Source organism: Girardinichthys multiradiatus, chromosome 2, assembly GCF_021462225.1.
Source record: "Girardinichthys multiradiatus isolate DD_20200921_A chromosome 2, DD_fGirMul_XY1, whole genome shotgun sequence".
NCBI classification, from domain to species: Eukaryota; Metazoa; Chordata; class Actinopteri; order Cyprinodontiformes; family Goodeidae; genus Girardinichthys; species Girardinichthys multiradiatus.
The window spans coordinates 29,347,383-29,363,026 of record NC_061795.1 but is presented as its reverse complement, the minus strand read 5'-3'; positions in this window follow the sequence as shown (position 1 = coordinate 29,363,026).

Sequence of the window (15,644 nt, the reverse complement as noted above, 5' to 3'; positions counted from 1 at the left end):
TAATTAATATCAATTTTTACAATACTGAAAAATTCAAGTAGTATAAATAATAAAAATAAATGCAATTACTGCTGAGGAAGAAATTATGCGGCCCTCACATTTATTCCCTCTTAACATGACTAAAAATCCCACACGGATGTATCACATCATATGCACATGATTAAAAAACCATTACTTGGTATTTTAAAGGAGGTTTGCCATGTTTAAACCCCAGACATTTCATTTGAAGTACTCCTGACTGAGCGTGAACACCATGTTGAGCTTTTGGTAAAGGATTCTAATAGGTCTCAAAAGAATTTGAAATCAGCTGCTTATTGTATAGAAAAATGTTCTACAAATGGAGGACATTAGATGGCTCAGGTCTGGCTGTCTAAGCAAATTCACTCTCAAAACAGACCACATGATCATCATAGGCCCACAGCAGTCTTTGGCTACAGATCTGAAAGAGCATGCCTGTACAATCAAAAAGGGACTAGAAAAGTACAGCTCAGCATGTTGACCCAAAACATACCAGTAAATACAGTATGGACTGGGTAAGAATTAAGAGATGGAAAGTCCTGCACCGAGTCAAAGCCCAGCTTCTGACTTAAAACTGTCTAAATATACTAGAAACCCCTCAAATATCTCACAGTTGTAAGTAAAGAGTGGGGCAGACTGTTTTGGGGAGAGCTTTTTATGTGGCTTCAATATTTGGCATACATGTCATACCAAATGGGAGGACCTGCGATATGTAGACAGTGGGTGGTTTATCCATCTTCAGGAATCAGTCTGACTTGAAGAAACATCTTATATCACTGCTAATGGAGACTGGGTGTTCTCTAAACGCAGCAGTATGCCCAACAGACTGGAGGTGAGGGTGGGGCCCGGCAACAGTAGTTCATTTAGGTTGTCTCCTTTATATTGCAAAGAACAATTGAAGACGATTTAATCCTTCCCATTATGACTTACCATGTGATGTGAGATAAACCAGGACTCTAACATCTTGTTGGACTGTGTGAAGAGCAAACTCTTCTGGCTGCCTGGTGAGTTTAAGGCTTTGCGCTGTTGCAGGGAGAAGAATGGTCCGTTCCGATCCGTCATCCAGTATTGCATAGGTCTCTAATGAGTGCTCCCTATTGCGCAGTAGTACTTTGCTGAGCTTTCACAAATACTCGGTTGCAGCCAGAGCGTCTGTCCAGGTACAGCATTTCATTAGCATCCAGGGCTTGATGGGTTATCAGCTGGATGCCTTTTGTTTACATCATGTAGGGTCTGCAAGTTGGACAGATGACTTTCAGACAATACTGTGCAACTTGATGGGAATGAACACAGCGCCAGCATTTTCTGTTTGAGTTTATCCATGCTGCTTTCTGTTCCCCTGTCAGTTGAGCAAAATTGGCACACTGGTCAAGATAGTGCAATGTATTGAGACAGAATGAATAATATTTTGTTTTCTCTGATTTATTGGTACTGGAAAGTGTCAACTTTGCAAGGGGGCTATTGCTCGGCTTATTTACAGTGTGGATGCTAGTGTTCTTTCCCTTGCTGTCATAATGACATGCTGACTTTGCTTGACTGCCACTTTTCAACTCACTGTGAAATGACTCATACACTGTCTCTTGTATCTGTAGCTCATAATTAAGCCAGTCTGAGAAGTATGAAAGGCTTGGGGTGGTGACACGCGTAGGATACAGGAACTGCTTAAACTCTGCTTGCATGTCCTGTTACAACTTTGACAGCAACCATGTCACATGTGACCCATAACAGAGCTCAGTCTGTCCACTGTCTCCCAACAGCTTCAATAACCCTACCAGTGCCCTCACTCTCAATGCAAATCACCATGAGCAATATTTGAGGCCTCCAATATGTCGCAATCTTTCTGAGTGCCAGCTGGTGCGGCTGTCCATACTGTTCATTTAAATTGTCCATTGTGTCTGTATATGGCTGTGGTGAGCTAGTATACGAGTAGGGCATCTTCATGTTTTTAATGGTCAACCAGGATCTGATATTTAAAGCACTCTGTAGCATCTTGGGGCAGAGGGCTTACTAGAGCAACTTTAAGTCTGGCAAACTCTCTTGGATCTCACTTTGAGAGGTTAGGGATTGTCCTTGGACCATGATACACTGTCTCATGCTGTACGAGAGGGAGCTCCCTGCTGGGCTCTAATTCACATCTGTTTGGGGTGTAAGAGGTACAGTACCCTGGTGTCTGCACACAGGTGGTTAGGGGGTGTGGTTCTGCTTGATAACTTGGCTGCTGCTGCGTAGCTCTCATGTCAGAATCAGAATCAGAAAAGCTTTATTGCCAAGTACGTTTTTGGACATACAAGGAATTTGTTTTGGCGCAGTCGGTGCAATACAGCACAAATTAAACAGTATAAACATATCTACAATATAATATAAATATATGTGCACAGTTTTAAGTGAGTGAGAGTAAATATAGAGCAGTATAAGATGCAAGAGCAATACAACAGTGCAGGTGATCATTGTGCAAGTATGGCAGTGCAAATAAAGCAGGAGTCCATGCTGAGCGTTAATGTAACGCATAGAGTTACAGGTTACAGGTGTCCTGTCAGCAAAAAAAGGGGGGGTGTGGGGGAAAGGGAGAGTGTCAGGGTGGTTTCCGGGCTTTGTTAACTAGGCTGGTGGCAGATGGGAAAAAACTGTTCTTGTGGCGTGAGGTTTTGGTCCGGATGGACCGCAGCCTCCTGCCAGAGGGGAGAGTCAAAGAGTCTGTGACCGGGGTGGGAGGGATCAGCCAGAATCTTCCCTGCCCGCTTCAGGGTCCTGGAGGTGTACAGTTCCTGGAGCGACAGTAGACTGCAGCCAATCACCTTCTCAGCAGACCGAATGACACGCTGCAGCCTGCCCTTATCCTTGGCTGTAGCAGCAGCGTACCAGATGGTGATGGAGGAGGTGAGGATGGACTCAATGATGGCTGTGTAGAAGTGCACCATCATAGTCTTTGGCAGGTTGAATTTCTTCAGCTGCCGCAGGAAGAACATCCTCTGCTGGGCTTTCTTGATGAGGGAGCTGATGTTTGGCTCCCACTTGAGATCCTGGGAGATGATGGTTCCCAGGAAGCGGAACGATTCCACAGTGTCAATTGTGGAGTCACAGAGGGTGATGGGGGCAGGTGGGGCTGGGTTCTGCCTGAAGTCCACAACCATCTCTACTGTCTTTAGAGCGTTGAGCTCAAGGTTGTTCTGGCTGCACCAGTCCAACAGATGGTGCAACCTCCCATCTGTACGCAGACTCGTCACCATCAGAGATGAGTCCGATCAGGGTGGTGTCATCTGCAAACTTCAGAAGCTTGACAGACTGGTGACTGGAGGTGCAGCTGTTGGTGTACAGGGAGAAGAGCAGAGGAGAGAGAACACAGCCTTGGGGGGAACCGGTGCTGATGGTCAGGGAGTCAGAGACGTGCTTCCACAGCCTCACGCGCTGCTTCCTGTCAGACAGGAAGTCAGTGATCCACCTGCAGGTGGAGTCGGGCACACTCAGCTGGGAGAGCTTCTCCTGTAGCAGAACTGGGACGATGGTGTTGAAGGCAGAGCTGAAATCCACAAACAGGATCCTGGCATAGGTTCCTGTGGAGTCCAGGTGCCGGAGGATGAAGTGAAGGGCTAGGTTGACTGCATCATCTACAGACCTGTTGGCTCTGTAGGCAAACTGCAGGGGGTCCAGGAAGGGGTCGGTGATGTCTTTTAGGTGTGAGAGCACAAGGTGCTCAAAGGACTTCATCACCACAGAGGTCAGGACGACGGGTCTGAAGTCATTAAGCTCTGTGGTCCTTGGCTTCTTGGGAACAGGGACGATGGTGGAGGACTTGAAGCAAGCTGGCACATGACATGTCTCCAGTGAGGTGTTAAAAATGTCTGTGAAGACTGGAGACAGCTGATCAGCGCAGTGCTTCAGGCTGGCTGGTGAGACAGAATCCGGACCAGCAGCTTTCCGGGGGTTCTGTCTCCTGAAGAGTTTGTTGACGTCCCTCTCCTGGATGGAAAGAGCCGTCCTCGGCGTGGGTAGGGGGCTGGTGGGGGGGAACTTCAGGGTGGGGGTTGGAGGTGCCAAGGCCCCTCTTGAGGTTGGGGAGGTGGGGGTGGTGGATTGTGGCTGCAGCTGTTGGGGGCGTCGTGGGGGATGGTTGCAGGACTGTCCCTTTGTCTTTCAAAGCGGCAGTAGAACTCGTTCAGGTCGTTGGCGAGGCGTCGGTCGTTGATGGAGTGGGGGGCTTTCGGCTTGTAGTTGGTGATTTGCTTGAGCCCTTTCCAGACAGACGCAGAGTCGTTGGCTGAGAACTGGATTTGGAGCTTCTCAGCCCGTGAGTTCAGCTACCATGTCTGGTGATAGTGGTGGCAGAAGTTGATCCAGAAAATCGTTTGTTACAGGGGGAGGAAGCCTCCTTTGGAGGTAGCATCAAGGTGTCCCCTTGTATAGATAAAGGAGGGAGCTGACCATGGTCCTGATTTGCATTTAGGTAATGTGCTTGTATGGGAACAGAAGCTGGCTTGGGCAGGGGGGGTAGGTTATGGGGCTAGGGGTGTTGTTGCTGTTGCTGCATTCTCTGATAGTCCTCAAGCATCCTATGTAAAACTGCAAGGATTTGAGATGATTCTTCTGGAGCTGGCCTTGGTCTAGGGAAGACTGGTGTACTTACTGGCAAGGGAGGGTAAATGCTCATTTACCCTCCTGTTGGACCACTTGTTTGCTGAGTATTGGATTATCTGCCCGTTGTTGGACGTCACTGTGCCCCTCCAATGGCATCGGCCATTTTGTACCCAGGACAGCCCGCTCCTACATATCCCATCGAGCATTGCGACTGATATGACTGGGCGTCCCCAGTCTGACGTCACAGGATGCTATATAGAAGGCGCTCATGTTTGAAAAGCTGCCTTCCGCTGGAACGACCTGGTGATTGAAGAGCGCCACTTTAAGAGAAGAACTCTGTGAAGAGTTTCATTCATTCTCTCTCGTTGGACAACGAACTATTCATAACTGAAGTTTTTGGACTAAGAAGGCCAGAGATTTCACTTTTGCCGATCGAAGACGTGAGTTAACACGTAACTGGAGACACGGAGTTTCGGAGAGACGAACCGCTACCGTGTTTCATTTCCAAGTCGACTTTGATGGTCAGATCATATTTTTCCTTTTTGTCAAGAAGACCGAAGGACAAAGACTGACCGTTCCCCTGAAGTTAATTGTGGACGCACAATTAACTCAACCCCACGTTTCCTCGCTCGAATTCCCTCGCTCAGGAAGAAGACGGCACAAGTAAAACCCATTTCTTTTTTATTTCTTTATTAGAAGGCCTGGGCAGGGTCAGAGGTTGTAGAAGCGATCAGAATCGCTGGTTAGGATCTCATGTGTTCTGAATAATATGTGCATGTAACCTTGCTTGTTGAAACTTTGATGTGTTATGTAATATCGGGATCCGCCGTGTTCCTAGAGCTGTTTGTGTTTACTATCTAAACGCGGGTGCGTTGCAAAACTGGACTGTTAAAACGACCTCATGGTAAAATTCTCCATTTTACCTTTGTCTTCAATCTCACTGTGCTAGCTTGCCACCAAAAGTTATCAATCCTTTGTGTTCAGGAGTAAAGGGGGAAGTTTTATGATCAGAAGATCATAAAAGACACTCTAAGCTGCGCTCCAACCCCCCACCAGTCATCACCACACCCCCCTTTTCATATCCTCTCCTTTCCTCTGTTGTGCCATAAACTGCTGGTTGACTCGATACATACCCACTACCGTTTGTTGATTTTGCTTATTCAGATGTGTTTACCCCTGTGTGTGTAGAATTTTGCATGTTGAGTAGGTGACAATTAATAAATATTCACATAGATAAAGAGAGAGCGTTTGGTGTTTCATTGTGTGCAAAAAGTGATGTGTCAGTCAAAATTAGGTTCAAGTTCCACACGTTTCGGCAGAAACGGTCGATTAAACAGTGACATCTCCGGCAATAGTTATTAACTATTACGGGGAATTTAACGGTTGTAATTGTCAGAGGCGTTGAGCCACAATTACAACACCAGAAACCTCTCTGGTCTCGATTCGTAAATGAGGATTTATGGTTAAGAAATTGATTTTGTCAGATTATGATTTGTAATTATAATTATTGATCTTGATCGAGATTATTCAATCAATAATCATACTCCCAACACTCCGGAGTTTCTTTCTGCTCTCGGTAGAGGAGGACGCTTTTTCTCTGTCTCCCACCCCCTCCCATATCTGCCTTGCTTCAGCTCTGTGTCTTGTCTTTGGAGCCTCTTTTTGCAAATTCTTCTTCCAAATTCTTAGTTATGGATTTGGTCAGCTGGTCTCTCAATGCAATTGATCAAATTTTCTTGAGGAGAAGACAGGGTGAAGGAGAGCCCAACTTGTCCAGACTGGACGTTTTTCTCTGGATACACAATGGACTCCTGGCAGAAGTGGAGGATTGTGTGTCTATCGATAATGTCAGTCGAGGATGTGGAAGATGTGTATATAATTGGATGTTTGATATCAGGATTTCTGCTTTTTGGAGTTAGCGGTTACCTGGCATATCGAGAAATTCGGAGTGTCAGCAGCTGTTCTGGCTATTGTAAGGCTGCCTGGCACGTGTGATGGGATCTTCAGGGCGATCAGCACTCAGACTGAGATGTTACGTGAGCTGAATCGCAGACTGGATGTGATCCTTAGGATCGCGGCAGGTTGCGGTTCCTGGACTCAGGGGTGAAATGGGATAAATCTTGGAGAAAGTTGTTCGCTCGGATCTGGCAGAAAGACCAGGAATTTGGCTGTTTGGATTCGCCTTTGAGAAGCACCAGCGAGACTCTCAAGGCTGACGGAATATTAAGAGTCAGCCTAACCCAAATAATTATTGTTTTTCTGAATCTGGCTCCCCTGCACGGCCTTGATGGCTGGCTATCTTCAACTTCTCCTGGAAGTTATGTAAACATGATGCTCTGCTCCCTCTGCTCCCTCCCTTCCCTGAGGACACCTGTGGACCTGCTCAGAACTGTGTGGCCGGTTGATGAACATTCCAACGAACCATCAAGGACAATGGCCTCTGTGACAGTGCTTCGTGGACTTACTTGCACACAATCACTTGCACACACACACATGCTCAAGATAAACATATGCACCCCCTCACACCACCTTCACCGTTCCCGGCATGATGTTGTTTTGTCAACTTGTTGCTTCTTTGTGCTGAGGTTTTTTGCAATCTCAAACTGTATCCTGCTAAGGATAAAGTGTGAAATATGATTTTTTTCCTCTACTTACCTAATGTGGCCTCTTTTCTCATCTAGCAAGGGCAGCACCTGTGAGTGGGCAGCAAAGCCTCAGTGACCCGTCCCCCTTGTCTTGTGTCATGATGTATGTTTGGATGGGTTGTACTGGAATTCTAATTTCCCCTCGGGGATCAATAAAGTATCTTTGAATTGAATTGAATTGATATCCATATAGTTTCATAGGTCTTGCTCCTTGTGTTGTACTCCAGTCTTCAATTAGATGTGGGGATGTTATTTTCATACCTGCTTTTGTTTTGAGTTCTTGAGTTTGTGTTTTTGTTAAATTACCTGGTCTAGTCTTTCGTTTTGTCTCCCTGCAACCCTAACCCACACCTCTTCTGTGTTTTCCCCTGATTGTCTGGTCACGTTTGTCATTGGTTCCCCCTGCTGTTCAGTTTTGTATGTAAGCCCGTTTGTTTCCTTTGTTCCCCGCTGGTTCCTTATGTTATGTTATGTATATGTGCAATTACGTGTGTGTACGCTTGCTACCCTGTCTGTGTCCTGGCCTGAACATTAAAGACGTTGCTTACCTGCAAAAGGAGTTCTTCTCTGCACATTGGTCTGACCACAAAACCTCATTATGACAGTAATAGATATCATCCTGCCATCCACACTGGGGTAGGGTGGCTGCTGCTCACACGTATTATCGACTGACCAGTGCTGTGCAGGTAATGAGGAAACATAGTCCTGCATTCAGGTAGGTGGTTGTGGTCGCTGGGTACCTACTTCCCGCGGAGTGCGACTTTGGTCCGAATGCATCAGCCTTTAATCCCACGGTGACCACATCATCCCGGGTTTCAGTACCAATGTTTTGGTGAGAGATTATTATGTGGCTTTATTATTTGTGGTCGCCAGGGGGCACTGGCAAAAATGCACAGCAGAGATGATTCAGTATTCTTTGTTAAAGTTGGTTAATTTCGGTGTGGTTTTAATTATGACGCACACTGACACAACCACAAGGTCTGCACCACACCTCTAGGACGTATGCAACTTAGCATGTGCTGTCAACCAAGCTGCAAACAGTGTTCTCTCAAACAATCTTAGCAACACTAGCTTCTAATAAGCTAAAATGGCTGTCAATCAAACCGCACAGTTGAAATGGTTCAAATCCTTTGTCACATAGACTTTCTTCAGACAGATGTCAGAAATGGATAGATGGACTCAAGAACTGTCTCACTGGAGTCATTTCAACAAGAGGGAAACACTAACTTTTAGAATGTTAGGGTGTCCTAAGTTCAGAATCAAGTGGAAATGTTTTTATGTCCTGCAAATGAGGGTTTTTTATGTTTTCATTTATTATAATAGGAGGTTACCAAATTAACAAAATGGGTCAAATTATGAATATACAGTACTCAAAAACCCCTAATTTTTGAAGTCCAACAGTGCATACCGTTACAAATAAGAGCATGAACATACATAGTTGGGCATTGAATAATATTCTATTTTCCAGTTAACTATATTTTTCTGGCTTCTGTTTCTATTTTATTCACTTTTGTATTTAACCCATGTATTGTATGTACCCATCTCTGTGTCAGATGTTCAGTTACTCTGCCTCCTTTAGTGATAATGGGACGTGTAATAAATGTAGCATTTTTGTAGCTTTGGAGGCGAGGGTGTCGGAATTGGAGGACCAGCTCCGCGCTGTTGAAAAACCAGCAGATAGCCGAGGCCCCTTAGCCAGCACGGAGCCACCGAGGGTAGCTCCCCGTAGCAGTCCTTCAGCAGAACCTGCGCAGCTGGGACCTCAGGCCGGCTGGGTGACGGTACGTAGAAAACCTAGATCCTAGATCCCAGCCCACAGGTCAACACCAACCCATCTGCATTTCTAACAGATTTTCCCCACTCAGCGACACACCCGCTGAGAAGCCAACTCTGGTAATTGGCAGCTCCATAGTCAGAAACGTGGCACTAGAGACACCAGCGACCATAGTCAAATGTTTGCCAGGGGCCAGAACAGGTGACATCAAATCCTACCTGAAACTGCTTGCTAAGCATAAGCGTAAATACAGTAAGATTGTTATTCACGCTGGCGTAATGACAGACAGTTACGCCAATCGGAGGTCACCAAAGTTAGTGTTGCTTCGGTGTGTAAGTTTGCCAAAACAATGTCGGACTCCATAATTTTCTCTAGTCCCCTCCCCGATCTGACCAGTGACGACATGTTTAGCCACATGCTGTCATTCAACCGCTGGCTGTCTAGGTGGTGTCCAGAAAACGATGTGGGCTACATTGATAATTGGCAAACATTTTGGGGAAAACCTGGTCTGATCCGGAGAGACGGCATCCATCCCACTTTGGATGGAGCAGCTCTTCTTTTTAGGAATCTGGCCGAATTTATTAGTTCTCCAAAACTCTAACAACCCAGGGTTCAGACCAGGAAGCAGGGTCATAGTTTAACACTCCTTCTGCAGCTTCTGTACTGCTACCCACCCATTGCCCTATTAAGACAGTGTCTCGCCCACGGCAAAAATTGAATAGATTAAAAAATAATCTAAAAGGAGGAAATCAGGAAAATCTCATAAAAATAAACACAACTCAGACTGAAAAGAAAAATAAAACAATTAAATGTGGTTTACTGAACATAGGATCTCTCTCTTCAAAGACTTTGCTAGTTAGTGACCTGATTTGTGACAATCAGATTGACTTATTTTGCCTCACAGAAACATGGCTGCAGTAAGAGGATTATGTAACTAAAAATGAGTCAACTCCTACTAAATATTTAAATTTTCACATTCCTTGAAATACTGGGCGAGGAGGAGGAGTAGCAACCATCTTTCAGTCCGATTTATTGATTAGTCCCAGACCAATCAATAGCTGCAACTCTTTGAATATTTAATCCTTAGTTTGCCTCATCCAAATTGCAAAGCACTAAAACCACTTCTGTTTGTTGTTTTGTACCGTCCACCAGGCCCTTACTCTCAATTTTTAGATCAGTTTTCAGACCTTTTATCTGAGTTAGTGTTAAATACAGATGAGGTTATTTTAGTGGGGGATTTTAACAGTCATGTTGACTCTGAAAGTGATAGCCTAAATATAGCCTTTAATGCTATCTTAGACTCAATTGGCTCTGCTCAAAACATTAACAAACGTACCCACCTTTGTCTTCATTCTCTGGACCTTGTGCTGACATATGGCATTGAGTGTAAAGACATAACAATATTTTCTCATAACCCTGTCCTGTCTGACCATTTCTTAATAACCTTTGAGTTTAATTTAACCGAGTACTCCACACCTGAAAGAAAATTTCATTATAGTAGATCATTATCAGAAAATGCTGTAACAACCTTCAAAGAATCTGTTCCACTTTTGATTTCCTCATTATCACAGAAAAACACAGTGGAGGGCAATAATTTTGTTTCTTCCCCTTCACAAATTGATTATCTTGTTCATAGTGTTTCTTCATCAATGCGTGGTCCATTAGACAATGCAGCCCCTTTGAAAAAGAAGGTAATTATTCATAGGAGGCTGGCTCCCTGGTTTAATTCAGAGCTGCATACTTTAAAGCACAATGTTAGAAAATTGGAGAGAAAATGGCACTCTACACACCTAGAGGATTCCTACTTAATCTGGAAAAATAGCCTACTGTTGTGTAAAAAGACACTTTGCCAAGCCAGAACAGCTTATTTCTCATCAATAATAGAAGAGGACAAGAATAATCCTAGGTTTCTCTTTAGTACAGTTGCTAAACTTACACAGAGTCATAGCTATGTTGAGCCATCCATTCCCTTAGCTCTCAGCAGTCATGACTTTATGGGATTCTTCTTAAATAAAATTGATTCTATTAAAAATAAAATGTTTGACACACTCCCAAAGATGATTACATCATCCTCAGCAAGTGAGACAACATTGGAAATAACTGTAGAACCTGATTTGTGTTTGGACTGTTTTGATCCTGTGGAGCTTCCTGAGTTATCAGAAATATTAGCTTCATCTAAACCTTCAACTTGTATATTAGACCCAATCCCAACCAAATTATTTAAGGAAGTGTTCCCTCTGATTACCAGCCCCATTTTAGATATGATTAATCTATCCTTAGTAAATGGATATGTATCACATGCTTTTAAGGTAGCTGTAATTAAACCTTTACTTAAGAAACCCTCATTTGATCAAGATGACTTAATAAATTACAGACCTATATCCAATCTTCCATTCTTATCTAAAATTCTTGAGAAAATAGTTGCTAATCAAATGTGTGAGCATTTACACTGCAATGACCTGTTTGAAGAGTTTCAGTCAGGTTTCAGAGCTCATCATAGCACTGAAACAGCTCTGCTGAAAATCACTAATGATATTCTTATGGCCTCAGATAATGGACTTGTGTCTGTTCTGGTTCTATTAGATCTCAGTGCTGCATTTGATACAGTCGACCATAATGTTCTCTTAAAAAGGCTGGAATATGCTGTAGAGATCAGGGGAACAGTGCTAGGCTGGTTTAAATCCTATTTGTCTGACAGATTCCAGTTTGTTCATGTAAATGATAAATCATCTTCAAACTCCAGGGTTAATTGTGGAGTACCACAGTGATCAGTACTTGGGCCAATTCTCTTTACTATATACAGGGGTTGGACAATGAAACTGAAACACCTGTCATTTTAGTGTGGGAGGTTTCATGGCTAAATTGGACCAGCCTGGTAGCCAGTCTTCATTGATTGCACATTGCACCAGTAAGAGCAGAATGTGAAGGTTCAATTAGCAGGGTAAGAGCAAAGTTTTGCTCAAAATATTGAAATGCATACAACATTATGGGTGACATACCAGAGTTCAAAAGAGGACAAATTGCTGGTGCACGTCTTGCTGGCGCATCTGTGACCAAGACAGCAAGTCTTTGTGATGTATCAAGAGCCATGGTATCCAGGGTAATGTCAGCATACCACCAAGAAGGACGAACCACATCCAACAGGATTAACTGTGGACGCAAGAGGAAGCTGTCTGAAAGGGATGTTCGGGTGCTAACCTGGATTGTATCCGAAAAACATAAAACCACGGCTGCCCAAATCACGGCAGAATTAAATGTGCACCTCAACTATCCGGTTTCCACCAGGACTGTCGGTCGGGAGCACCACAAGGTCAATATACACGGCCAGGCTGCTATAGCCAAACCTTTGGTCACTCATCCAATGCCAAACGTTGGTTTCAATGGTGCAAGGAGCGCAAATCTTGGGCTGTGGACAATGTGAAACATGTATTGTTCTCTGATGAGTCCACCTTTACTGTTTTCCCCACATCCGGGAGAGTTACGGTGTGGAGAAGCCCCAAAGAAGCATACCACCAAGACTGTTGCATGCCCAGAGTGAAGCATGGGGGTGGATCAGTGATGGTTTGGGCTGCCATATCATGGCATTCCCTTACCCCAATACTTGTGCTAGATGGGCATGTCACTGCCAAGTACTGCCGAACCATTCTTTAGGACCATGTGCATCCAATGGTTCAAACATTGTATCCTGAAGGCGGTGCCGTGTATCAGGATGACGACTGGTGAAAGATTGGTTTGATGAACATGAAAGTGAAGTTGAACATCTCCCATGGCCTGCACAGTCACCAGATCTAAATATTATTGAGCCACTTTGGGATGATTTGGAGGAGCGAGTCAGGAAACGTTTTCCTCAACCAGTATCACGTAGTGACCTGGCCACTATCCTGCAAGAAGAATGGCTTAAAATCCCTCTGACCACTGTGCAGGAGGCCCTACACCATACTAATAAATTATTGTGGTCTAAAACCAGGTGTTTCAGTTTCATTGTCCAACCCCTGTATATGCTTCCAATAGGTCAAATTATCAGGCAGCATAGGATAGATTTTCACTGTTACGCTGATGGTAATCAGCTTTACTTATCCATAAATCCTGATGAACCCAACCAGTTAAATAGACTACAAGCATGTCTTAAAGACATAAAAACTTGGATGACTTTAAATTTTCTGCTTCTAAATTCAGACAAGACAGAAGTTGTTGTCTTTGGACCGGAGTCTTTAAAAAAGAAACTGTTTAGTCAATCACTTAACCTGGATGACATTAAATTGACCTCCGGTAATAAAGTAAAAAACCTTGGTGTTATTTTTGACCAGGACATGTCATTTAAATCTCATATTAAACAAGTTTCTAGGATTTCCTTCTTTCACCTCCGGAACATTGCCAAAATTAGAAATATCCCATCCAGGATTGACCCTGAAAAACTAGTCCATGCATTTGTTACTTCAAGGCTGGACTGTTGTAATTCTTTACTATCAGGATGTCCACAAAATGCAGTTAAAAGCCTTCAGCTGATTCAAATGCTGCAGCAAGAGTTCTGATGAAAATTAAAAAGAGAGATCATATTTCTCCTATTTTAGCTTCCCTTCATTGGCTCCCTGTTAAATCCAGAATATAATTTAAAATTATCCTCCTCACATATAAAGCCCTTAATGATCACTTTGATTGTTCCATATGTTCCTAACAGGGCACTTCGTTCTCAGACTGCAGGTTTACTTGTGGTTCCTAGAGTCTCTAGAAGTAGAATGGGAGGCAGATCCTTTATTTATCAGGTTCCTCTCCTGTGGAACCAGCTCCCAGTTTTAGTCCCCGAGGCAGACACCCTGTCTACTTTTAAGGCTAGGCTTAAAACTTTCCTTTTTGATAAAGCTTATAGTTAGAGTGGCTTAGGTTATCCTGAGCTATCTCTGTAGTTCTGCTGCTATAGGCTTAGGTTGCTGGAGGACATAATGACCATTCTCAACCTCTTCGCTACATTTTCACACTACTCTCCAATTTTGCATTATTTGCTGTTATTTCAGCTTCTAACTTTATGTTCTCTCTCTTTTCTCTTCCTAGAAGCTACACCTGGCCTGACTCTGTGTCTACCTGTGACACCTTTTTGGAGGGGGGCATCGTCCAAGCTTCTGCTGGCAACAACTTAATGCTCACCCTCTACCGATGATCCACATGGCCATGTCTTTCAGTATTTAACGCTTTCTCTCTCTTAGACATAGCTACTGACTGAGCTTCTACTGTGACTAACTCTATGTGCTTTCTTTCAGACTCTAACCTTGAAAACTGGCTCAGAGTTTTTCTGTCCTTTAGTCGTTTCATCTAGAAAGAAAGAACAGATAAACTCTGTGCCAGTTTTCAAGGTCAGACTCTAACTGGCTCGGAGTTTATCTGTTCTTTCTTTCTAGATTAATCGACTAAAGGAGCTACATCCATTAACATTTACTTTTCCTTCCCTTAGAAAGTACTCCTAGATCAGTCCTTCTTCGGTCGTGGCAGATGGCCGCTCAGACTGAGCCTGGTTCTGCTGGAGGTTTCAACAAAACTCCCTTGTAACAGAAGAAGTCCAACTTTGATAAAAAAAATATTATTATAAGCATTGAGAGGATCTACAATTGATACAAAAATTCTTAAGGCAAGAGCTGAAAGGATGATGTAAATTTTCTTTACAATAAAAATAAAGAAGGTCATGAAGGATTCACTCCTGAGAGTTTATTTGGAAAAACAGACTTTTGACTCTTTGTCAGTATGGCAACTGCTCAAGTTTATTTGGAATCTGGGCGTTTCTTCATCTGTTTCTGATGATTAAGAAACAGTTTTGTCTTCATAAGGGTCTTTGTTTACAGACTAAATAGACTTCTTTTAAGTTAGAGGAATGTTATGTCCCTTCCAAGTTCCTCCATCTATTCTGCTTTAAATATACAGCCAGTAGCAGTTGTGGGCATTCTTCCCACTGTCCAAAAACATGCATGCAGGGTTAATTTGTGGTTCTGACAACTTTAGGAGTGAGTGTGTATCAAGGCCACCCCACCCAAAGTGGTTTGAATATAATTTCTACTAATCATACTAAGATTTCTCCATTACCTTCCAATAATCTGTGTTGCTTATGTTGCTAATTATTAATTTTATAATGTTATTATTAATATTAATCTTACTGCATTAACTTTTTGTCAGCAGTTTTTGTTTGAAGCTGTCCACTCAGACCTTTGATCAAATTATTTAGGTAAGACGATCCTGAGTTTCAGACATTATTTTGTGGCTGCAGTCCCAAATATTTTCTGGGTAGCACAGGATAGTAATAGAAAAAAAAAAAAACTCCAAACAACTAAGTTGTAGCTTCTTAAAGACTAGATCACCTTGCCACCTCTTTACTTGCAAAAGATTGTTATTGTGCATTAACCATTAAGTGTCAACTTATGTATTTTAATCATAGATCCTCATTGCATGGTACTTCAATTGTTAGCTAGCACTTATTGCAGTCCAAGTAGCTCTTTGTTCAATGCGGATTGCATACCCATATTGACATCCTAATAAACTTGCGATAAATTGTGCGGCCCCAATTTTAAGCCTGCATTAACCCACCAGAAAAAAATAACTATTAAATGAATATTTTGGTTACAAAATAGTAGCACCTTTATAATTAGCGAACG